Below are 27,667 nucleotides of genomic sequence, written 5' to 3'. Positions count from 1 at the left end.
GCAAGTGTCACTAGGGAGTGGAGTAGTGTAGAGGGAGCATATTTTATAAGAAGTGTCTAGTGTTACTGTAGATATCTTTATTTTCCCAGAGGGTGTCGTAGGTAGCACTAGTGGAGCACCGAGAATCACTCTATACAGGAAGCTTGCTAGAAATAATCAATACTTAAGGTTTCATTCATTCATTAGTCCGTGCTTTAATAAAACAGCTCCTAAAACTGAATATATTTAAAATGGGAGTTTTCAAAGAATTTTTTCATTCTAAAGTTTAGTTACACGCTAATGTTGTTGGCGTTGGAGAAACGGGGGAGGGGGAATGGGATGGGGCGCTTCGCAAAGGGGTACTAGCTAATATCTGATTGTACTCAGGTGCAAAGTTCCCAGAAGGATTTGGATCCAATGACTAGGGGATTGTAATACACCATTGGAGACTGTATATATATTGCTAGCGTCCAACACGTCTGCATTATATGGCACCAAACTAAAATTTTTAATGTTTCTCCTTTCCGGTTGAAGTATATCAGATACATCAGTCGGGGATGATAAGAAATAGCGTGATAATAAATTTATTAAAATATTTTGGGTGGGTTTGTCACAAGGGAAACTGCGAGAGAAGGCGTCGTTGGTGGAGAGGTACCACCAGAAGGAGGATGGGCGCTAGTGAGGAGATTGCGTCAAGTGGTGAAGTGACGACGCAGAAAGAGGGCGCAGGAAATTAGTGCTCAGCCTGCGGCGTGAGGACGGGTCTGATGGCGGGGGCGCGCAGCCCGTTGCGGAGTGGAGTCGCGTCCGAGGAGCGAAATTGGCAGCCTCTTGCTCCCGCTCGCTCCCACGGTACTTGCTGCCCGCTACCCATATTGCACTCCCTCATATAATCAAGCTGAGTAGAACACTGCCCTGAAGAAGGATTATCATCGTATCTCATACAACATGAAGTGTAATGAAGAACAGCTTTCACCGCCGCTGTTCTTCTAAACAGGCACTGCCCTGTGGCTGAAAAAGACTGAATGCTTTCGAGGCTTTCCCTAAAGCTGCAGGGGAAATTCACAACCGAGTACCTGTTAGACATTTTCATCATATGAGTTGACAGGTATACTGGTAGATTAACTTACATCACCTAAAACCTCCTACTGCATGGCAAACATGTTCTGTAAAGGCGAACCCGTTACCGTAATTTCATAAGAATCACATCCTAAAAACAGCAAGCAGTCACATAAAAAGCACGATACTTCTAACTTCAAGTTCCAGCTGCAGCCCTTACTTATGCGGATCCTTGGTAGCGTAACTGTTTGAGACACTGGTATTCTATATGTGTCCCGTCGGGTTCAGATCAAGTGAATTTCTTGGCCAGGGTGTCAACGTGAGATCACTGTCGTACACCTGAAACAACAGCACCACGATTTTGGCTTTGTGACACTGTCAGTTATCCTGCTGGAAGATGTCATCGGCATTTGGAAAAGACATCAATCAGGAAGGGATGCTGGTCTTCTCAGATACATTCACGTAGTCCATACCTGTCATGCTGCGCACACCAACAAGCGTCCGTGGCCCAGTGCAAGTTTCACCATTCGCTGAATGACCTCGTATCTGGACACGACTATCGACCTAATGTAATAAGAAGCTGTTTCGTACTACCATGTGGCACCTTTCCATGATCCATGGTCTCTAAGAATCCTGTACTCCCCAACAATTTCGTTGAGTCAACGTAGGTATACATAGGGGTCGACAGCTGTGGAGCATCAACCTTATACTGATGGTATATTTATTACATGTAGGTAGTTTTTTAATCTCTTACACCGATTTTTAGTAAGCTGATCATCTATACTTACAGTTGGTTAGGCGTCTATGATTCTGGACAGGGACACATTTCCAGCTCTAAGTGGTTAGCTTCTTACATTGCCATTTATTCAGCTTCTTACATTGCCAGGTAGTTAACCATTTATTACGGCAGATCCTAATGCATCTAAAACCCAGAGGTGGTGATAAACTATACATAAACTACGACTTACAGACGTTCTTAAATTTACAGATGCTCTACTCTATAGTCATAAGTAGTGCTTATGGCTATAAGCGCTTTTGGTCATTCACTGTCAGGCGGAGAAACCTGTTTCACTTATTTCATACAACTTTTTTGAACATCACTTGTTACATTTACTTCATGAAGCATATTTAGGACTTTGAATACATTTGTCAACTATTTATTTCAGTCTAACATAAGTATACAACGATGCTCGCGTTTTCTTTTCCTATGGCTCTTTAGTTATCGACTGGGAACTGCTCCTGTATTTACAACAGTTATTGCTTCTAGCCCCTTGGTGCAAATCGTGCCCAGTTTCAGCGACTTATTTCCTGCTACCACACTATTGACATATCTGCATCAGTTCAGCAGTAGAATCATGCAGCAGGTCCTAGCTCAATTTTTTAAAGAAAACTCGTTCCACTCGCTCACTCATTTCTTCCAAAAATTTACCCAGAACCTGCTGAATGATTATACTATCGTCCAAATGTCAGGTCGAACTCATTTATAACCATTGAAAAGAGTGTATTTTATTATAAAATACAAAGAAAATTAAATAGAATGAATATTTTTATTACTAATCACACTTATTACAAACATTACTTTTTATAAAGATGATGAATGTAAGAAAAAGTAAAAACAATTTTTCTATGTTCTGTTCCTTACCCAAAATTTTCCTAGTTTTTTCTTCATCAGACATTAGATTTTAAAAAAGCAGTAAAAGGTTTCCTATCGAACACCTTCCATTCATTTACGAGTTTCAGGTCACTGGCCCTCTGTATAAAATGCTTCATGCATAACTAAGGTCAGAATTAACTGAAACACTTCATTTTTTCGGGACGTTTTTAAGCACACAGGTGTGAATAGAAAACGTTTCGTAAAATGGCCAGCTCTCCCTACAGTTAACATACTTCAGACTCTGTCAGATCTACGGCAACATTCCTTAAGTCAATGTACTCATACATAGTCTGACAGAAAACATGGCTGAGCAGTTTCTATATATAGCTGGTATTCGAGAAACAAAGTTCATTCTACTTTACTCATTTTCATCTGTTTATTTCACACCAGAAATAAATCATTTTCTGCAGACTACTACATTTATTTGAAGACACGAGTTGTAAACAACATGTAAATGTTTATGGCAATACTGAAATCAGTATTAGAAAAGAATAATTTACATTTGAAATGAAGTATGTTCCCATATTAAAGTCAACGGAACTTACATAACAGCCACCTGTTTTCTAGTAAAAAAATGACACATGAGTGAGAGGTATGCTTGTGTGCATGTGAGAGGACAGAGTAAACAAGAAGCTGTAGTTTGATAATGAGCAGACTGCTCCAGCTGTAAGCATTGGGTTTTACCTCAGTCAGTCAGCCATGTTGCTTCATACACAAAGGAGTTCTTGCCCACAGGCAGTTTAAGACTTCGCATTTTGTTTACTTTTCAATAGATTTTAATAGTCTATTAAAAATTCTCCGTTAAAATTCTGTGCTATGCGTCATATATCAAATTACTTTTACCATAAATTACAATAACTGGAAGTGTGACATCCGAAATTTTATCGTTAAAAGTAGCACAAACTTTCATAGTTGTCTTTTAATTTGTAACAATACTTTTTCTATGAGTCATGTTAATCACATAGACATGACAGTTTGTTATGAAATTACATGGAGCTACGTCAGTGTCTGCTTTGAGTAGTGTTCTCGTTTAAAATCAAGAAATGCATCATAAGCTTTCAGAAAATTATTTGGAGGATTAATATTCCACATCTCCCCTGGGAAACTTTCGTTTCTTCCATTTTTCAGGTACATATTCCGTAACAATGTGACTTAATAATGAAGACTCAAATAACTGATTATTTTCACAGTTTGTCTGAAATGCAACAAATATGAAATGTAGCATACCAAATCCTATAGAGTTATAGAAATCTGCAATATCTAACTCCAAAATCGTCTTACTACTTAATCCAGGAACTTCTACAGCTTGAGTTTCATATAGAACATACTGCAATTTTCGGATTTTTCAGTATATTTTGTTATTGTTCAGGTTCATAATTCGGTTCCTACTTAGCAATTAATACACGAATTTCCATAGATTATACAATAATTTTACCTTCTTTCAGAAGAGTGTCTTTTATTTCAACCCCAGCTTCATTGAAATCAGACCATCATAAAACAGCATCTCCAGCACTTCAACTCCAAGCAAAAATTATGGTCAAATCACCTTCCCAGATAATTTTTTCTCATAATCTTCAAAGAGTCCACCTATTACTCCAACTGGACAAGGTACTTACTCTTTCTCAGGCTGTTATTAAGAATATGACCTTCCTTACTTATCAGTAACAGATGAAGACAAAAGAAATAGAACTGATGAAGAAATAAAAGAATATTCAATTCTAGATAAAATATAATTTCCTTTACTTATGATTATATATTCATATAGCTTTGCCATGTAATTAACGTTCAATTTTTATTGGATCTTCCGCCATATGTATCTGTATCATGAACTGCAGTAATAGTGAACTCGTGCATAATTTGCATGGTTGGTATATAATTATCCATCATCAGTATTGATTTTAATTTCTGTATCCTTGTTTGGTACATTTAAAATATTTTTGCTATTCTAATTCACAGGGAATGAATATAACTGCTCTCAATTTTGTTCAAGATTTATTAAGGAAATTTTTTTTATTAAGCATCAGCAAAAGCAGATTAAGACGCTTCTAAAACAACTGTTACACAAGCACTATTAAAGTCAATCAAATTATCGTTTTCATCGGTTATACTAATTTCGTAATCTTGGATAGGATCAAAAATTGGAATATATAGGGCAAAATTGTGTTCATAAGTTATTGGTCCACTAAATTCAATATTAGGCTTCAATAAAGGAATAATATTAGTTTCTTGATGAAAATGATCAGTAAATTTTAGAAAGCATTACGTCACCTGGATTAAAATTTAGATTTATTTATTCGAATGGAATAACTTTAGAAACAACATTACAAACTTCTGTTTCATTGGCTTCAACAGTTCGTCCACTAAATACAAGCATGCTTCTAATATTATCATTTATATCTATATATAGTTTTAGAAGTCTATCAATAGTTACCCTGTATAAAATTTCATCTGTTTTAAAAAAAGTTAGGCTTTTTGAACGAATAAATTTATTAAAATTTTTTAAACTGTAGTGAACGACTGGAATTTCGATCGTTTCTCCATCAGAGTATAATTTTTTTATTTTTCCATTTAATATTTGGGGTTAAAAACGTTGAATAAAAACCAACAAGTGCCATATTACTATAGCTGTCTTGTGTAGATACTGTTCATTATTTATGAGAACAGATGATTTACTACTCACTTGAAATAGACACCTCATGTATTAATAATTTGTTTACTTAATTACATGAAACCCGATTTGGAACCAATAAGAATTCTTGAGAAGCCGAACTATAGGCAGTGTTAACGTTTAGTGAATTCTATTTAATGTGCAACCATAGGACCAAGCACTTGTAGAAGAAAACACTATCAATCGACAGTTATATTTTAGCACCTGGATGGTTGAATTGTACATTTATTCTAAAATCTTAGATCAGCCAAAATACTCAGAATTAATGAAAGTGTGTGACGAAATGAGTGATAAGATTACTGAAAAAATTACTACTTTCATTGGAAATAATGAAGAATTGTAGGTTTTGACAATTTCATTCTTGAAATTCAGGATGTACTTCAGGAGTATTTTAGTAGAAGTAGACCTAAGGGAGCAGATAGTTTTTACTTCGCTCAAACTTATTCAAAAATGCAAAACCAATGAGTCAGAGATAATCTTGGTTTTTTAAATATTTTCAGACAAGATGACACAATTTAGATCATATTTATTGTGAGTTCACTGGAAGTGATTTTAAATTTTATGATTTAAAAAAATGTATAGTAAATGTTGGAATGGTCAGTTTGGACTTTTTGCGATAGGCATGACTCAATATCCAAATGAAGATAAATTCAGAAGTAAAACTTAGAACTAGATGCTCAAACATAACATAAACGATAAACTAGAATGTTAAACACTGAAAACTAATTTATTAATATTTACTGACCACTATTACATATTTATGAAGTACGACCCACAGATCGTCAAAAAAAAGCTAAACGAAGTAGAAAGAAAGCTGAAAAATTGAAAGAACAATTCAACTTTGGAAGAAAGATCCAAGAACAGAACATGAAAAAAAAGATTAACTCATTATTGACACAATCGAATAAGTAAAAGAAGAAACTGAAGGTTTGGTTGATAACGTACTGAAAGCTATCGAAGAAAATAGAGAGACTGAAAAACAATTGATTCCCTATTTCCATTATACAGAATATTTTGGAGATTTATGACCAATTACACAACTACATGATTGGTTCAAATGGTTCAAATGGCTCTGAGCACTCTGGGACTTAAGTTCTAAGGTCGTCAGTCCCCTAGAACTTAGACCTACTTAAACCTAACTAACCTAAGGACGTCACGCATATCCATGCCCGAGGCAGGATTCGAACCTGCTGCCGTAGCGGTCGCGCGGTTCCAGACTGTAGAACCACTCGGCCACCGCGGCCGGCTACATGATTGGTCTGGAGATGATATTTGTGGTATGACTACACATTAAGTGAATCAGAAATACAAGATGCATCGAATTAATATGAAGAAGAGAAAGAGAAAATGATAGGTCAAGCTAAGGATGCAGTTCAAGAAATAAAGAATATCGCTCCTGAAACTTCCTGGCAGATTAAAACTGTGTGCCGGACCGAGACTCGAACTCGGGACCTTTGCCTTTCACGGGCAAGTCCTCTACCAACTGAGCTACCCAAGCACGACTCACGCCCCTCCTTACAGCTTTACTTCTGCCAGTACCTCGTCTCCTACCTTCCAAGCTCTCCTGCGAACCTTGCAGAACTAGCACTCCTGAAAGAATGGATATTGCGGAGACATGGCTTAGCCACAGCCTGGGGGATGTTTCTAGAATAAAATTTTCACTCTACAGAGGAGTGTGCGCTGATATGAAACTTCATACCAGCGCACACTCCGCTGTAGAGTAAAAATTTCATTCTAATATTGCTCCTATCTAGAGCCTGTGTATTGGGAGAATTACTCATGTGTGCACAGTAGCAGGTAGTCTGAAACAGATTCAGTCGGTACGTAATTCAAACTTTCATCTGCTAGAAGACAGCAGTGCACAGAGACATTCAAGAAACAGGCCAAGATACTGTTTTTATGAAATGTTCTCTTTATTCTTAAAGGCTTTTTTGTTTATTTATGTTTTTTACTGTTTTAAATATGCTTTTAGTGATGTGATTTATGTGTGGCAGTTTTGAAATATTTTTATGAATTTCTTGTTTTTCATGTGTATTGCTGCATCTCCCACCTCTTGCTACTTTCAGTACGATGCCTGAAGAGGAGTGTATAAGAGAACCAAACAGGTCATGTGATAATAAAAGAACCCTACAACGGTAGTTTTATTTTCAACCCCTGGTATATTACTCAGCTGTGGATGTTCCTCAGCCAGGATTGTTCATATCAGTAGACAAGTTCCAGGTTTACCTACAGCATTAAAGGCTTCATTCAGCTATGTTAGTGAATTGTTGTATTTTTTCAAGGGTGAACTTTTCATGAATATAATGAATTCACAAAAAATTAGTTAAAGCTGGTACAAGTAATTTATTTTTATTTGGTGAAGTCTGTAATAAATCATCAGAATTAACTCCTTAGGTAATAAATATATTGAAAGATACGTTACAAAAATCAAAATTTTTTATAAAAATCTAATAATTTTTTATAGAAATGTAAACTTTTAAATATAAATTGTGTAAATATTGTAAGACTGACAGGACTATCGATAATTTTACTTCACAAAAATACACAAAATATGATTGCACATTTAAGCCCTGCTGGCCCTGGCATGCACGTTGGTTTAAACCTTGACTGTTACTCTGCATTTCGTTTCCTGTGGTTATTGCAGTTATACTGTGGTTCTTTCTCTTTCTACGTGTGGCAGCAGTCGTGTGCATCGATATTCGAATAGTGTACTATCTTTGGGCTGGTGCTTATAGTTTCCGGCTAGCCGGTGTGTGGCAGTGGATCGGTTGGTGTGGATCAGCCAGGAAATCTGCACACGGTGCTGTTTGCCAGGCCCGCTGGAAGTCTCTACGCAGTGTCGGAGTGTGCGGGAGCTGATCCTATTGCTACGAGGTTCGTGGCTCACTGACCCAGGACAACAAAGTTGAGTGGTGATTTGATTACTGAAGCGAGTACGTTCACATTGTCCATTTGGTTTTCATGCATGGCTGTTGGGGGTATTCCCGTGAGCAACAGTGGGTGTTCGAAATGGCGAAAGTTTAGCCACTATCCGGTGGAGTTTAACTGTATTTTGGTTATTTGAAGTCCAAGTGCACCAGCGGAATTTTCTTTGTGGCCATTAGCGTTCCGGTTACCTGCCCTGGCCACTGACATAAGTTTCAGGCAGTGTCTTTTCATCACCGTGTTGTCGCTATCCAACACATGTGTGCAGTTTTGACAGCTTATGCATACTTGGTTGTGGGTGACTATGCCTTTTACGTTGTGTCATAGGAGTTCCTTGTGTACTGGTGCAGTGGAAAGAAAGTCGTCTTGTCGGTGGATCCGTTGACTGTCTCTTGGTTGGCTTGCCTGCGGATCAGATATAGTTGGGCTGACTACCTGTCTCCTCTAAGCGAACGTTAGTATTTCAAGTGCAGACTGACCCCCAGAAACTTCTGAATGCCGCTGGCTGTACTGCCTTTTCTTATTGGTGTTTGATTGTGTGTTTTAATGGCTCATAGCCGATGGTTTTACTTTGTATACTTTTAGTTGGGTTTTAAATAATGGGCATTGAGTCGATTTAAAGTTGAAAGTTCCTTACTTGTCAAGTCTTGTATTGTTTGAATCTTCAGCATCATTTAAAATATTTTTTTTTTTTCGATAGATCTCTGAGGCTTGTGCCTTTTGAAAATTCATTGTAGTTGTGTTTTTCAATCATGTGCCTTAAGCTGTCTTAAAATTCCTTACTCGTCAAGTCTTAGATTGTTTGGGCCTTCAGCCGCATTTGAAATATTATTTAACGATAAAACCTGGCGCTTTCTGCAATTTGAAAATTTATTGTAGTTGTGTTTTAAATCATGGGCCTTCAGCCATTTTAAAAATTAAGGAGGTTGTGTCCTTAAGCCATAAGATCGTGTGACGTATTAAGTCGATAGTTAAGCTCGGAAATTTGCGCTCTAATATATGGGCAACTGAATAGATTTATGTGTGTTCGAGTGTAACTGACAGCCGCTCATTTCTGGCCCCTTTCCACAATTCCAACTACCTTATCTGTCCTGCAGATTTAACCAGCCGTTTCAACAACAATGTGTAGACAATGAATGAATGAATGAATACGATGTAAAAGTGTACAGTGAAAAAGGAATTCCTTGTGGATGTGGACAAATATTTCTAAATATTAGTATCAAAAACCTTTTACAATGGATTCCTAGTGAACAACATTCGAAAATATCAGTATCGATTGATAATAATAAAAAACAAGAAAACTGATTAATCTACAAAGAAATGTAAAATTTGTGAAGAAATTGAAGATTAAAATTGTTTTTTACAGAAAACCAACACACAAAGATAAACATAATAATCACAAAGAAATGTAAAATTTGTGAAGAAATTAAAGATTAAAATAGTTTTTACAGAAAACCAACACACAAAGATAAACATAATAATAAATATAAAAATGTCCGCGGCTCGTGGTCTTGCGGTAGCGTTCTCGCTTCCTGCGCACGGGGTCCCGGGTTCGATTCCCGGAGGCGTCAGGGATTTTCTCTGCCTCGAGATGACTGGATGTTGTGTGTCTTTCATCATCATTTCATCCTCATTCACTCGCAAGTTGCCGTAGTGGCGTTAAAGAACATGTGGAGCGGCAGCCGAACCACCACGCGAGGCGTCTCCCAGCCACCAATGTCATACGCTCATTAATTAATATAAAATGTGTTTTAGAATACATGAAGAGTAAGGAAAGCCAGTCATTACAAATTTTATTTTTAAAAACGTGTTAAATAAGAAGTACTCGTCCAGTCGATTTTTGAAATATTAGTACTTTACTAATCCAACACTTTTTATTTTTAATAGTTAGAAGACTAAAATTGAGAAACTCAAAGTTGTTCACCTTTGTGACAATTGTAAAATGAAAAATTTAAGAGGATATAGTAAATTAATTAAATATGAAAACAATGTGAATTTCATAAGAAAACATATTCATTCCTATTAATTTTCGATGTATTTTGTAAGAAAATGTACGTCTTTTAATGAAAATACTTGAGTTTGACCTGAAAATTGGAAAATAGTAGGATCAATCAGCAGTTTCTGGGTACATTTTTAAAGAAAACCAGTGAGCGAGTGGAACGAGGAACGAATTATTTCTAAACGAATTGAGATAGAACCTGCTGAATGATATTACTTCCAGCGATGTGTTCTAGAACTTACAGTACCTTACAATCTGCATAAATGTCTCCAGTTGCAGTTCTTTCACAAAACGTGCTTGATACCTGTATTTATTCTGGCAGGTGGCTATGGTATAATTGTGTTCACCCTGCCTTTCCCTATAGTCAGTTTCCAAAATTTAACATTGGTTGGACTAAACTAAACTCCTTCCAAGCAGGCCTTGGAAGGCCCAATGGTACTGACTGTCATTTTCAGCCTTGAGACGTCGCTGGATGCGGGTTTGGAGGCTCATGTGGTGAGCACACTGCTCTCTCCACGATTGTCGGTTTGCGAGACCGGAGACTCTACTTCTCAGTCAAATAGCTCCCTCTTCACTACAGCTGTTTGGAGACTAATTTCCATATTTCCCATTTATAGTGCCACTTGTCGTTGCTATTAACTTTTACTTATTTTTAGGTGTTTATTCACTGAAGAGCCAAAGAAACTGGTACACCTGGCTAATATCGTGTAGGGGCCCGTCAACCTGCCGTGGTATGGACCCAACTAATGTCTGAAATGGTGCTGGAGGGAATTGACACCATGAATCCTGAGGGTTGTCCATCAACCATATGAGTATGAGGGATTTGAGATCTCTTCTGAACAGCACATTGCAAGCATCGCATACGTGATCAATAATGTTCATGTCTTGTGTGTTTGGTGGCCAGCAGAAGTGTTTAAACTCATAAGAGTGTTCCTGGAGCCACTCTATTGCAGTTCCGGACTTTTGAGATGTCGCATTGTCGTAATGGAATTGCCCAAGTCCGTCGCAATGTATGAGGCCTTACATAGGCGTCGCAGACAGCAGTGCCATATTCTGCCTGTTTACAAATCACTGTATTTGAATATGCATGCCTGTACCAGTTTAGGACTTCTGTGTATAATTCTTATTACGCTGCTTATGCGCACTTACGCTTTTGTTTATGACTTGTGATAACTGTAGCTGTGTATGGTTTTGTTTTATTATTTTATTGTATTTTAACCCCTGAGACCAACTTCAAGATACGCATTTTATTAGCTAATTAGCTCCAGTTCTGGAACGACGTCTGCACTTGTTTGGGTTCTTATACCATTTTCTTACAAGCATATGAACCACATCTAAGCATTTACGAGCTCTTGTTGTGGTAATGGATTCATCATTATATTACTTTTTGCTCTTGTATTTTTTCAGGACCACAGCGATATGCTGCATGCATTTTATTGTTGACATTCCCAAATAATGGGATACTTATAAGAATGTACCATTTTATCTTTAGATTCCAGTTTTTTAAGTTCATCTTTAATTTTCATGTTCTTTATAATGCCTAAGCGAAGGGGCTTGCCACAGTTGTAGCACCAGTTCCCATCAGATCACCGAAGTTAAGCACTGTCGGGCTTGCATAGTACTTGGATGGATCACCGTCCAGGTCTGCCAAGTGTTGTTGGCAAGTAGGATGCACTCAGCCGTTGTGGGGCAAACTGAGGAACTAAATCAGTGAGAAGCAGCGGCACCAGCCACGAAAACTAGCGATGCCCGGGAGGGCGGTATGCTGACCACATGCCCCTCAGTACCCGCGTCCGGTGATGCCTAAGGTCTGAGGACGATGCGGCGGCCAGTCGGCGCTGCTGCGTTGTCAAGGTCTGTTCGGACGGTGTTTGTTTCTAACCAACTTCTGCTTATTTGCGGTACATTTTCTGTACAGCCTTATGCAGAAGGGCACCTAGTGCCTGAAACCGATTAAGAAATTAATTTTTTTTCAGTAGCTGGCTGCTGTTTATTTCGATATAAAACTAAAACTGTATTCTAGAGAAACTATCCTGTGAATTTCTGTGGCGCATTGAACTGCTATAATGTGTGACTGTTACAGTGCTTGACTTGCAACTGCAATACACAAAACTACAGAACAAAAAAATCTACATACCATTCCAAATCTAATTTTGAAGGAATAACTGTGTAGTATGGTTCTGTGAAAGTGTCTTTAAATTAAGCCATGAAAACTGAATAAATAAATTTCTAAACATTGAACGACACTGTCGCTAACGTAACTCGGCTGTGTAAGAATAGGAGTGTTTTTCAAACGCATAAATTGCGTGCAAGTAAGCAATGCTGTGACATTACATGAATATCTCAACAGTTTTCAAATTAATCTTCACCAAATCATATGCAGTGACATTACATGAATATCTCTACAGTTCTCAAATTAATCTTCACCAAATCATAGTTCGAAAATTCGACATCATTTGCATTTGTATTCTGTGCTCTATCTCTGTGCTCCGTTAGCAGTTTCCAGGTCGTTTAGTAGGCTGAGCAACATCCGACTGTCACTCAATTCGCTCTGAATGTTCCTGGCAACAACAATGCAGCTGAAAACACAATATCACATTCCTTACACAGAGAACCTCTTTGGCGTATCACATCGACTATTGAGGATTACCTTTGAAAAATAGCCAGTGTACAGATATGAAGAATGATACATCGAATGAAAACAGAGCTCTTATGACTTTCACTGGACAACAAAAATGAGCAAAAAACTTTAAAACTCGAACCATATTCAACTGACAAACATAAAAAAATCAATTAGCTAGTTGGTTACTGAACAGCTGCTTCATATTAAAGAACTAAGGAATTAACTTCATAGAGGAATGCAGCCCAGATCATCGGACCAAAGAAGTGATCATGGGAGACAATGATCTATTCTAAAGATTAGTTCCAGTTATATGTACTGGAACGATATGAGAACAAGACAGGAATGAGAACGGGTGACAGTCGCTTACCAGTGGTATTTATTTCAGTTCTGGGGCTGAATAATTCGGAAATGCGTATCAAAGTGCCAGAAACAAGAGCTAACATGTGTCTCACGTACAATCTGATCGCAGATCCCTTACTCTTCGTTGGTACCAGTAATCGCGTTTCAGAGAGAACATCACCTTAAAATGGTGCCGCTAAGCTACATGAATTAGGCGAAGTAGCAGGCACAGGCATAAAAATTTTACAAGAAAGCACACTATTCACAAGAACGTGACAACAGACTAGAAAACACCACATGGAATGATGCTTCCTGGTAGATTTAAACTGTGTGCCGGGCCAAGTCTCGATCTTAGGACCTTTCCATTTTAAGCGAAAGTGCTCACCAACTGAGCTACCCAAGCATTACAAAGATCTGACAACCGTAACACACATGGTATCCTGTATACTATGTGACAGGACAGATTTCGTATCTTGTCCTACTAACTGACATGCATGTCACTGTTCCAGAGGTGCATATGTAAGTAGACAGTCGTATATAACAGCTACCATTTATACAGTTGTAATTCTATGGAAATCGAAATACGGAAACTAGTTTGTTCCACTGGCTGGCTCTGAGAACTATGGGACTTAACTGCTGTGGTCATCAGTCCCCTAGAACTTAGAACGACTTAAACCTAACTAACCTAAGGACATCACACACATCCATGCCCGAGGCAGGATTCGAACCTGCGACCGTAGCAGTCCCGCGGTTCCGGACTGAGCGCCTAGAACCGCTAGACCACCGCGGCCGGCAGACAGGGGCATGTTCCACTGTATCAGATGCCGTTGATGATGGGTTGTAATCTCGAAAACTGTTTTTTTTTCAAATAAATATTTCTAGTGCACCTCATGCTGCATAGATGATGTCCTTTAAGAAACGCAACGTATAGTCTTGCACAGCACCTTAACACTGTTGTAGTGGGTAATCACTCTGTTTCATCTCATTTATTTTGTGTATGTACAGATGTTTTTCAGAAATGTATAATTCTTACTAAAGTAAAACATGAGAGTTTACTATACAATGCACTATCAACGAGGGGATATACTGACTGTTAATGGAAGTTTGGAAGTCTGGGTTACGAATTTGATCTCATTTGGTACTTAGTTGAGAGGGATAGATTGGCAGTGTGAGGTGTTAACTGTATAAGCTTGTGTGGTGGCTACTATCGGGTGCGATGCGTTTTGGTCTGCTGGAGTAACACCTATTCCTCGTGTTTTAATGTTTCTGGTAATACCTATCGATCAACCAATGTCGCAATAAACTAATTTGGTAAAGCGCATTAATATTTTTTGTTCCTCATAAGTGGGATAAACTGACGATTCTCATCAACATTTGAAGTTGTGTTATAGATGTGATGAGTGATAATTATTTGGCATTACTACAGCAGTAACGAAACTGCAAATATGCGCATCAAAAAAGGTTTTGCATCACCCCGGTTCCAAGAGCTCCAGAAGTTAGACTGTGGATATTGTCTCACATACACAGTCCCTTTGACGGTTCAAGATGTAAACGACCATGCATGAGCAACGCCTATTAAACGGAGAGGGTCTGACAGCCGATCAGTTCTAGTCATTCACCAGGTAGGAGGTACACGGCTCGTGTTGTCTGTAGTTCAATCATGCCTAGACGGTCAATACCGCGGTTCGATCGCGTCCGCATTGTTACTATGTGCCAGGAAGGGCTCTCAACAAGGGAAGCATCAAGGCGTGTCGGAGTGAACCAAAGCGATGTTGTTCGGACGTGGAAGAGATACAGAGAGAGAGGAACTGTCGATGACATGCCTCGCTAAGGCCGCCCAAGGCCTACTACTGCAGTGGATGACCGCTACCTACGGATTATGGCTCGGAGGTACCCTGAAGACAATTCCACCATGTTGAATAATGCTTTTCGTGCAGCCACAGGACGTCGCGTTACTACTCAAACTGTACGCAGTAGGCTGCATGATGCGCAACTTCACTCCCGACGTCCATGTCGTGGTCCATCTTTGCAACCACGGCACCATGCAGCGCGGTATAGATGGACCGAATAGACCACTCAGGATTGGCATCACGTTCTCTTCACCGGTGAGTGAGGCATATGCCTTCAATCAGACAGTCGTCGGAGACGTATTTGGAGGCAATACCCGGTCAGTATGAGTCTTACAAGGGGAGGCCGCCAATTGTGAAATTCAGATTCGATTCATACTGGGCACAATAAAAGCTCATGGCCAGAGGTGTAATGTGGAAAAGCACCCAGATGCACTTCTCAGCCGTTGTCGAGAAAATCAACGGTTAAAAGAAACCGTTGCCGTGAAATACTCTCTACGAGTAGTAATTGTCTATACCGTCGTGGCACAGCGGTAAGCGCTGGGGTTCATAATCCGAAGAGCGCCGGATCGAATCTCGCGCCATGTAAATCTTTTTTATTATTTGTTTTTTGTAATTCAAATGTATACACACACACATACCCCCCCCCATATATATATATATATATATATATATATATATATATATATATATATATAATTCCCTGCAATCAGTTGCAACAATTATGCATATAATAAGTTGTTGAAAGTCGTTTGTCGTGAAAAAATAATACTTGAAATTAAACACAATATTACAAATAATGTTCAAGTGGATACAATTTATTGAAAAGTTCGGTATACACTCGCACATAATTGACAATTAGTGACCAGAAGTAGCTGGAGTATCGCACGAACCAGAGTGATAGTTATCATAGAAACATGGGAAGCAGAAAACAGCACGGCATCGAGCACATCTTATAAACGATGCGTTTTTACAACAACAATTGTTTTTTTAAATTATCTGTTGGAAAACACACCTGATTGACATTCTGAAAAATTGTTCTATCGTTGGTCAGGTTTGATGCATACCACGCGTATCGTATCATATCGGCAAAAATCGGAGAAGACAATTGGTGGTGGAGGATGGATTGGATTTTTATACAATCGTCTCTGGAGTTGATGTCACGGTTTTGCTCGATTAAAAAAGCACAATTTTGATGGCGCTTGATCAAATTTTTTACCTACCCGTGGAAATACACGTTTCACGGTTGGATGAGAGGAGTGCACTTTGGAGGAACGACTTTTACAGTGCACGTTGGTAGCTTCTTATCGTCCTGGAACATCTCATCATTTGCCCACCCCAAGAGTCGATCAGGAGGATAAATTCTTTCTTTTGTACGTATGGTTGCAAAGCATTACGCAAGAAGTCCATGAACAAACCCGTTGTTAGTTTACCGCATTTGGAGGATGTAATAACAACGTTGGTATACTTCTTGGCGTACTCATCGACTGTCTTCTGTATTCTGGGTCCAAACGTACCTGTGGACTCTTGGAGGCATACGAAAACAAGAGGCAACACTCGTCCAGACATCGTGATTGAATATTGTGCTGTATACGAATGCGTCACCTTGTTCATGTCGTGTCGGGTTACCAGGACACCCTTTGACCCTTTTTCGGCGAGAGTTCTGTTGAACGTGGACTGGTACTGGCACCCTGACAAACAAAACATAAAAATATCGTTAATATAACAAACATACGAAACCTGTGTTGTCTATCATATATAAGATTATCATATTCTATCATCATGTCATGACATTTGTGAACAGCGCTTTACGTACCTGTCTGATCAGTATTAATTATGAAATCTTTGTCGAAGTTAGTTATCAACGTTCACGTCTGGATCCGAAATGTCTCCGCTGCGGCCAAAATTTCGTCTTGGGTAGCCGTCTCTTTCCGGGAAACAAATTTTGTGATTTTCCGTTGCCGAATCCCATGCTTCTTTTTAAATTCGGTGACCCATGTTTTTGAAGCTTTGAAGTTGAAATCTGGGAACTGACTTGCTGCGCCCAAGGCCCACTGCTGCAGGTTTCTGGTAGTAACTTGCTGGAAGTTTTGTCGAGCTTCTACGAAGCGATCACGCACCCATGAATCGATGGTACAATATTTATCAAATTTGCTGCCGCCACGTTTGATTTGCTCTTCCCACCTGGATAAATAGCCCATATTTGTCAAACGAGAGCACTCCTTTCTTTGTAGAGTTTTGAGACTCCATCCTCGATGTTCTTTGGCCAGATTGACAGCTCTAATTTTGTAATCCAGAGAAATATAGTCGCACCCTTTTTTTTCTTCCCGTCCTGCTCGTATTCGTCTGATGATTCGTTGGCAATGGGACTCGTTTCAACGTCTTCGTAGGCATTATTATTGTCGATTTCATTAATGTCTATCAGTTCCTCATCATGAACGAGGGTTTTTTCGGCGAGCATTTACAGCGTAATCTGGAACATTTCTTCCCTAATTACCATGGCTTCTTCGTTGATTGATGATGACGGTTCTGCTGCGATGCGAATACTGCTACGATGGAGGCTTTCAAAATACACCAACGCATCTTTCAATTGCTGTTTCGCCACTTCACTGTGTATAGAATCACATCACTTTCATGCGATGGGCCCGGATCGCTCTCCAATTGTACCGCTTCCATTTTTCCGTCTGTTTAACAGGGTGTAACAAAGCTCTCACGTACGCACTGATTTTCGACGATGTTATAAGTTGCGCTAGCGACCGCATCTACCTTCTTTCGAAGTTAGCAGGCAACTACGCTGTTATGCGGCGGCTCGTTTCGGCCCATTCAACGTCTGTCCTTCAAGTGTAACGAGCGAGTAACGGAGTTTTATTTCATACATGCCACAGCAAATTTGTGTTCGGGGGGGGTCTCTACTCTAATTCGAACGTTTGACTTAAACTATACGTATTCGTTTCGGAATATCGTTTCTACGTCTTCCGTTAACTATACGTGGTAAACATTATGAAGACAATTAATAACATTTGTGAAATACAACTTTGTTTGCGGAAGTCGCCAGTTTTCCCACGACAAACGACTTTCAACAACTTATTATATGCATAATTGTTGCAACTGATTGCCGGGAATTATCTAATCTGAATATATATATATACATGTGTGTGTATATATATATATATATATATATATATATATATATATATATATATATATATATATATATATACACACACATCTGAATTACAAAAAACCAATATTAAACAAAAGGTTGCATGGTGCGAGATTCGATCCGGCGACCTTCGAATTACGAACCCGAGCGCTTACCGCTCCGCTACGACGCTGTAGAAAGTTATAAATCGTAGAGAGTGTTTCACCGCAACGCTTTCTTTTAACTGTCGATTTTCTCGACAACGGCTGAGAGGTGCATCTTGGTGCTTTTCCACATTACACCTCTGGCCATGAGCTTTTATTATGCGCAGTATGAATCGAATCGGAATTTCACAATTGGCAGCCTCCCCTTGTTAGACACATTGTCCAGCGAGTGCAGCAAGGTGGAGTTTCCCTGCTGTTTTGGCGTGGCATTTGTGGGGCTGACGTACGCCGCTGGTGGTCATGGAAGGCGCCGTAACGGCTGTTCTATATGTGGATGCCATCCTCCGACCGATAGTGCAACCATATTGCAGCATATTGGCGAGGCATTCGTCTTCATGGACGACAAATCGCGCCACCATCGTGCACATCTTGTGAATGACTTCCTTCAGGATAACGACATTGCTCAGCTACAGTTCCCTAAAAATGAACCCTATAGAACATGCCTGGAATAAATTGATGCCGTTTATGGACAATGTGACCCAGCAACCACTCTGAGGGATCGCCGTTGAGGTGTGTGACAACCTCGACCAACAGTGCCTTGATGAACTTGCGGGTAGTATGCCACTACGAATACTCGCACGTAACAATGTAGGAGGACATGCTACTGGGTACCAGAGGTACCGGTGTGTACAGAAATCTGAATAACCACCTCTTAAGGTCTCGCTGTATGGTGGTACAACATGCAATGTGTGGTTTTCATGAGCAATAAAAAGAGCGGCAATGATGTTTGTGTTGATCTCTATTCGAATTTTCTGTACAGGTTCCGGAACTCTCCGACCCGAGTTGATGAAGTTTCTTTTGGTGTGTGCATATACCAAAGAACAAGAGAAAATGCACCTGAAGACTCTTAGGAGGGCTACTGTGTACCTCCGATCACTATAATATTCTTAACATTCTGTTAATTACGTGAGGGATAACTATCTGCTGTAACGGAAACATAAGTTCTCGAAGTCACATGTAATGTACACTCCTGGAAATTGAAATAAGAACACCGTGAATTCATTGTCCCAGGAAGGGGAAACTTTATTGACACATTCCTGTGGTCAGATACATCACATGATCACACTGACAGAACCACAGGCACATAGACACAGGCAACAGAGCATGCACAATGTCGGCACTAGTACAGTGTATATCCACCTTTCGCAGCAATGCAGGCTGCTATTCTCCCATGGAGACGATCGTAGAGATGCTGGATGTAGTCCTGGGGAACGGCTTGCCATGCCATTTCCACCTGGCGCCTCAGTTGGACCAGCGTTCGTGCTGGACGTGCAGACCGCGTGAGACGACGCTTCATCCAGTCCCAAACATGCTCAATGGGGGACAGATCCGGAGATCTTGCTGGCCAGGGTAGTTGACTTACACCTTCTAGAGCACGTTGGGTGGCACGGGATACATGCGGACGTGCATTGTTCTGTTGGAACAGCAAGTTCCCTTGCCGGTCTAGGAATGGTAGAACGATGGGTTCGATGACGGTTTGGATGTACCGTGCACTATTCAGTGTCCCCTCGACGATCACCTGTGGTGTACGGCCAGTGTAGGAGATCGCTCCCCACACCATGATGCCGGGTGTTGGCCCTGTGTGCCTCGGTCGTATGCAGTCCTGATTGTGGCGCTCACCTGCACGGCGCCAAACACGCATACGACCATCATTGGCACCAAGGCAGAAGCGACTCTCATCGCTGAAGACGACACGTCTCCATTCGTCCCTCCATTCACGCCTGTCGCGACACCACTGGAGGCGGGCTGCACGATGTTGGGGCGTGAGCGGAAGACGGCCTAACGGTGTGCGGGACCGTAGCCCAGCTTCATGGAGACGGTTGCGAATGGTCCTCACCGATACCCCAGGAGCAACAGTGTCCCTAATTTGCTGGGAAGTGGCGGTGCGGTCCCCTACGGCACTGCGTAGGATCCTACGGTTTTGGCGTGCATCCGTGCGTCGCTGCGGTCCGGTCCCAGGTCGACGGGCACGTGCACCTTCCGCCGACCACTGGCGACAACATCGATGTACTGTGGAGACCTCACGCCCCACGTGTTGAGCAATTCGGTGGTACGTCCACCCGGCCTCCCGCATGCCCACTATACGCCCTCGCTCAAAGTCCGTCAACTGCACATACGGTTCACGTCCACGCTGTCGCGGCATGCTACCAGTGTTAAAGACTGCGATGGAGCTCCGTATGCCGCGGCAAACTGGCTGACACTGACGGCGGCGGTGCACAAATGCTGCGCAGCTAGCGCCATTCGACGGCTAACACCGCGGTTCCTGGTGTGTCCGCTGTGCCGTGCGTGTGATCATTGCTTGTACAGCCCTCTCGCAGTGTCCGGAGCAAGTATGGTGGGTCTGACACACCGGTGTCAATGTGTTCTTTTTTCCATTTCCAGGAGTGTATAAATATAACACAAAGCTGTGTAAGCGCAAGCTGTCAAATGCGATTACACTCCAATGTAAGTGGGAAACAAACAATATCTGTAAGTAGAGAGGTCCTATGGTCATTGTACTATGTATGTATATGCGGGCTGAATCACCTAAATCTTGCAGCGGAAATACTGCAGGAATGGAAAATGCTATTGTTGTGCAGTTTCCACAGACGGACTTGTAGTCAGAGGTGTGACTGTTAGCCAATGAACGGATTGTAATAATACTTAGAAGTACTTTTTGTGCAAATATACTTTTTTAAAATATAATACTGCCTGTTGACATTAACGACCTAAAAGTACTGTAAATTAGAATGTCAGCGGTGTTTGTTGCAGGACTCTAGTGCAGATCGTTTAGGAGATAGCGTATTTTGAAAAATTTCTACATCGACTCTGTGGCAGCACGCACTAAAGAACAACACAAGGTCCATACACTAGTTATGTGGATCATGACCAGTAACGAGACAGCTGACGATCACAGCTATGTTGAACATGACCACCGGTAGCGGCAGTACACGCTGCCAGTCTGATATGGAAGGAATGCTGCAGTAGAACGTCGTTGCATATCATCGGTAGTAGATGGTATGTCCTTGTAGACAGTGTCTTTCAACTTTCCCCACAAAAAATGTCTACAGGAGTCAAATCCAGGGAACGGGCTACCCAAGGTAAAAGTCCTCTGTGTCTAATCCAACGATTTGGAAACAATTCGTGAAGACATGCTGTTGTACGTCATGCACTATGGGCTGGGCAGCCATCATGTTGGTGCCAGCCGGATGCTGCAGTCGAGCGGTTCTAGGCGCTTCAGTCCGGAACCGCGCTGCCGTTACGGTCGCAGGTTCGAATCCTGCCTCGGGCATGGATGTTTGTTATGTCCTTAGGTGAGTTAAGTTTAAGTCGTTCTAAGTCTAGGGAACTGATGACCTCAGATGTTAGGTCCGATAGTGCTTAGAGCCATTTGAACCATTTGTTGGTGCCGCATGTTCCTCCTAGTCTGCAGAGGAACTACAGGAATGGGGGAGGGAAGGTGGTGATTTAGAGTCATAAACTACTGTAACTGAGAAGAGGCTGAAAGTATCTGCTCGTAAGTTAAACTTGCAAAAACATAACTTACGAGCTCAAGTGAGTAGGTTTTCTAAATTAGGATAAGTGTGCAAAAGGGCTATTCAGAAACGAGACAAAGTCGGTCATTTTGGGTCTTAAATTATGGTAACGTAAGACTAAAAGCATATGGCCCTAAAATATCCTTGCATAAACATAATTTAAGAGCACAAATGAGCAATTTGTTCACATATGAAAACTAGACTAAGTGGCCGGTTTGTTTACGTGACGAGAATAATGGGCTATTTGTCCTGGACCCAGATGACACAGGGGTAGATGACGTGAAAAGTGGAGACTTATGCTTATAGACCTGAAACTAAATTATATATTGGACTTATTGAAGTCTGTGTTGGTCACTATCTTCATTATTTCGGAATGCGGGGAATATTAGATTTTGATAATTTTTCAAGGAACATGACTATTAATCCATAGGTTTTGACACAAAATTATCTGACCAACATTGATGTGCGAGTGTGGTATTCCTCTTTCACTTAAAACAAATGTAATAAGTGTTGCAGACGGACATTGATGTGCGAGTGTGGTATTCCTCTTTCACTTAAAACAAATGTAATAAGTGTTGCAGAAATTTGGCAACTGGCATGCAACAGAGTTTCAGAAATTTCCGTTCCTGCCTGAATCTAATTTTGGTACGCGCTATTTCCATCGAGAATCACTCGCGAACGGACGCTATCGCTGTACTGGTGGTAAGCAGGCAGCGTGCCGGTGTAATGATATTATCCCCGACATAAAACGACGTCTGCTTAAAAGCACTACGAACATGATACGTAGAATTATACGGTTTGGTCACCAAAGAGGCAGTTAGGCCGTGAAAGCATGTTACGGACAAATCCGCGCCGAGAGCAGCAATACGCCGCACGCACAAATTGGCGCTGCCGACATTTCCAATAAACGGGAATATCCCGTAGCGGACGCGAGGTATCAACAGCTCTTTAGAACGCAACTAAACAGGTGGAACGTGATTGGTTTTTCCTAACGGATTACGTTCGGGCGTATTGAACTAATACGTAGATACATATCAGTCACTAGTTCGAGGGATTTGACGATATAACAGAGACGCGCTTCACAGAGTTATACGGACCTTGTTTCACATAAACTGATCAAACTGATAACCTAATGTGTCTCCATTGTACTTGCTATTCTCAAGCAACAATTACTTGAGTTCAGAGCGAGTGAAGTGCGTGAAGTAACATGTACAGCACATCCCACGTGGTAGCATTTAATGTAGGGCACTATGAGACAGACACTTGCACTTTCGCATGATTTTCGGCTCAACGTTTTATGAGACTTACTGCTGATAGTCGTCAAATATTTGTACGCACACAGGACCCACGGTGTCTCTGATGAAAACTCATATTGTCGATTACAAGAGGACACCTGGCGCGATTCTACATTTGCAGATCACATCTTGTCTCTGCCATAGATAGCGACAGAGCAACACAGGTAACAAAGCTCCACTTACAACATAAAATCACATTTTTTAAAGAATATTTAAGTCGAAACAAGGTATCTAGAATAGAAGACACTCCCTCAGAATTATTAAGATCTTTACTGAGAACGGGTCTTAGCATTACACCTGGTATGCAAGCTATATGCGACAAGCTAAATTCGTCATGTTTCGTGAAGAAATTGAAATTTCACTTACACCTAATGTTGGTATGAATATTACGTACCATCAGTTTATCATGGTTGCAAACTACTAACACGCGTTACTTGCAAAATAATGGAAGGACTGGTATATGTAGGCCAAGGAGAAGATGAGACTGGGTTCCGCAGATATGCGTGTGTATGAACATGCGAAGAAATATTGATCCTCTGCCTTTTACAACATAGCTTCAGTAAAAGACAAACCTACGTTTATAGCACTTGTAGCTTTCGAGAAAGCCAGTAGGCCAGTGTCTATATTTCACAGTGGTTGTATAGTTCGAAGCACTTATTTCCAGAGGAACGCTGCATCAAAATTTAGAGACACTGTAAAATACATACACTATTCTAGGACATTTTATGTCAAAGAAAAGCAATCTGACGAGCTAACACCACGTGTCTCCCATTGCGGGAATTGTACGATTTGTGTGCGAGCTCTAAGGGATGTAGACACTAGGACATATGAAAGTTTAGAGCTTGCCCTGAATCGTGCATGGATACCCAAAGTGGTTAAGGCGAGAGCTGGTCTAAAGCGGGATACCCGGATTCGAGTCCTGTTCCGGCTCAAATTTTCTTTTGTATTAGTTAATTGTATAGCAGACGTACAATCGTGTATACAGTCTCCGAATACAATTCACATTTTAGAGAAAGCTTTGACGATGTTGAACGGAATACGCTGTTCGAACACCTGAAGGTAACGTGTACAAAATAATAAGACCGCAGCTATAAAAATCAAAGGGAATGTACTAGATGCAGTAGTTTAAGCGCACAAGGCGAAAATTATAATTGGAGATCAGGACTCGATTACAATAGGTAGGTCGAAGTGGATGCGGATTGACACGCCTATACGGAGATGACGAGAATTGCGGAGGACCCACTAATACGAGGAATTCAACAAAGCAAGAGACACAACAACGACAGTAACAGAATACCTTTTACTCGGATGTATTTGTGAAGACCCTAAGCCGAAGCACGGAGTTAAGCCGAAGCACGAAGTTACCGCACATAACAAGTAGATTTCATCGTGAATATACGTAAAGAGTATTTCATAATTCCGAAAATTTTTGAAATTAAATGATCAAATGGTATACAAAGATTAAAATATTCTGTGCAAAATGCTCATTTTTCTTTTGGATGGTAAGCAACTCTGGAAAGTATACTACGTATGACCTTCCTGGTATTGCTGCTATGTGAGGTTTATTTCACAACTAAATGATCACAAATTGCAACTGCAGATTTTGTAAAACCACAATGTGTCAAGAAACAAGTGAAGTTACATGATCGTTATTTTATCATCAAACTGTGCACAGTGGTTTACAATCATTGTGCACCAAGGTATACGGCTACGTCGCAGTACGTATGCAGAAAGGCAGATTATGACACTGACATAGCCGTGTCGTCATTTGAAAATTTAATTAGTGCGGCCTTTGATATTGGAGTGCTTGAATGTGAAATTGATTTTGAATCCAGAAACATGGTTTTAGTGAGGCATGCACACTGTTTTCTTCCAATTTGTGTCAATCACTTCATCGAAACCCCGCATCTACACTATTACGACTAAAATCAGCACTATCAGGTGTGTAGTATTGTGTTTTTGGGCTATTATAATTATTTTAAGCAGAGGTTTCTTGGCGTCGATTGAAAATGGGCTGATACACTGACGTCATTGAATTACGTTTAATTTCCCTCCTAGGGTACTGATATCTTGCTACTTTTTCTCTCTCTATTAAAATATCATATGTGATGGAATGGTTTCGTACGGTTTTGGGCGTTCTAGATCAAACGTTTCCCAAGTCATTAGTACTGAGAAAAGAGAAATGGAGGATTTTAAAGAAGAGAAAAGGGCTGCAGTGCATTTCATGACAGCTTAAGGATTGCAGTGACAGAAATTCATCCAAGAACAGCAAAAGTGTATGCAGAAACACTTCATGTCCGTTGCGAGGGTCAAGGTGAGGCAGAAGTGATTCAGCAATGGACGGATGTCATTGGCCAACGATGCACGGTTCTGAAACGCCACACTGCATTCAGATGTGAGGTCCTTATTCACCCTCCATATAGCCCCGGCCTGTCTTCCTGAGATTATGCTCTTTTTGGTGAACTAAAGACGGCAGTGAGAGGCAAACGATTCACTTCAGATGAGGACGACAAGCAGTAAGTTCGGAACTGCTTTACAACGCACTCCCAGGAAATTTACGAGACAGCTAGTCGACACCTTGTGTCGCTGTGGCACAAGTTGTTCAACAGTACTGCGTAATGCCTTTGACATAAAGTACAATTTATTTTTTGCAGGGCTTCACCTCGTTTCTTTAGGAATGCACCCTCAAAATGCAAACGACAGTAAATCGCATTGGTCAAAATCGTCATTTTAAGAGTTTCACGGCTCGGTAATAGAAGAATCAATTAGAATCAATACTGCAGAAGAAAATGTTTCCTTCAGCCAGCGTTGTAAGAATACTTGAGAAGCTTTAATTTGTTTAGCTCTGCCTCCTGAAAAAGACAGACTGTTTAACCAAACTAGTCAAAGGCTAGCACACCTTGGGGGAAAATTGTAGTAGAAAATGTCTCAGACATAATGTGTGGATTGTTTCCATGGAATATAAGCTGGAATGGTGCTTCTTGATGAAGAGGTATGCATACCGTCTGTACACTAGGACAGTAGATTCAGTATGAATAAGTTTCGTGTGAAAGGGGTAGAGAGGTTGGGGTTAGGAGCAAATGGAAGGAAGATTATGAATCTAGTTCGACAGCTCAACGGGAGAGAGAGAGAGAGAGAGAGAGAGAGAGAGAGAGAGAAAGAGAGAGAGAGAGAGAGAGAGAGAGGCACGCAGCTGAGAGTTCCAGTCTAGAACCTTGACTTTTACTGCTGTTGAAACTAACAAAATTCTAATCAAATTAGGACTAATAATTAAAAACCCTATTGAAAGAATAAATATTAAAACAATAGTAATAAAACGATATATATTTTATAAAAATCAAAAAGAATTGTAATTAAAGAAGTGTAATACGAACTATGCTAGAGAAATAAAGCATGCTGAATTCATGAACACGGAATTTCTTAGAGCGCTCACGGCAGAACAGTAGCATGTTCCCTCAAAGGGTAACCGCTAATTGCAAACCGACGTTGCTCTCTGCTGCAGCGTTACGCCTCATTTGGTCAGATAACTGACCGGTCTAATTAAGCTCCTCCGTAAATCAGATTATGACATCGAGTCCCGCAGGGCTTCCTAATTACTCCTGCAGATATAACGTTCGATAGCACAGGGGGTCATCGCATAGAGCGAGAGCTATTGCGATCCACTTGCATGCGAGAGTTACTGAACATGTCCTAAAACCAGAGTTATGATTAAGGATCAAGTCTGTGACGTTGAAATTCACACCGAAGGTAAGAGAATGCCTGTTGGGGACTAGTTCCCGAGATACACTTGAGCAACCAAGATCGGCGTTCATCACGTGATTCGTGTGTTTCCTTTTCATAGCATTCGAGTCTCCAGACAGCGAGAGAACTGAATAAATATTGTGTTCATATATATAAACTGTGCCACGTAAAACTGTGTACATACGAAGAGGTAGAAAAGGCTACCGTTTGACGGAGCCTTGTGCTAGCATAAGGTCCGCCTTCGGTTAGTTGCTGTAGAGCGAGAAATGATCTCAGACACAAGTTTTAACGAGCACAGTCGAGAGGTAATGGATTTTTGAAAGGTGCAGGTCAACTCAGAACAACAACGGTGTTCTTAGGAAACGTGCCGCTTACAAGGGAGTGGCACAAGTTTCGGGAAAACCCCATGAATGTGACAGTTGATGGCCGTAACACGTCCAGTTGAAGAATATCAAGTAAACTTCACTTCTGCGTAATATATGGATCTATCTCTTGATTCTCAGCCAGTAGGCACTATGTATTTCCTCACTTAGAGCAAATAGAACATTTTTTTCACGATTAGAGGCCACTAAATACATTAGTATTATGTATGACTTGAGATGCTCTTCTGGAAAGGTTATTATTTCATTCATATCTGCAGTATATCATTTCGTGAAT

The sequence above is a fragment of the Schistocerca serialis genome, chromosome 1 (assembly GCF_023864345.2).
Source record: "Schistocerca serialis cubense isolate TAMUIC-IGC-003099 chromosome 1, iqSchSeri2.2, whole genome shotgun sequence".
NCBI lineage: Eukaryota > Metazoa > Arthropoda > Insecta > Orthoptera > Acrididae > Schistocerca > Schistocerca serialis.
The sequence above is the reverse complement of the archived record's forward strand: the minus strand, read 5'-3'. Positions refer to the sequence as shown.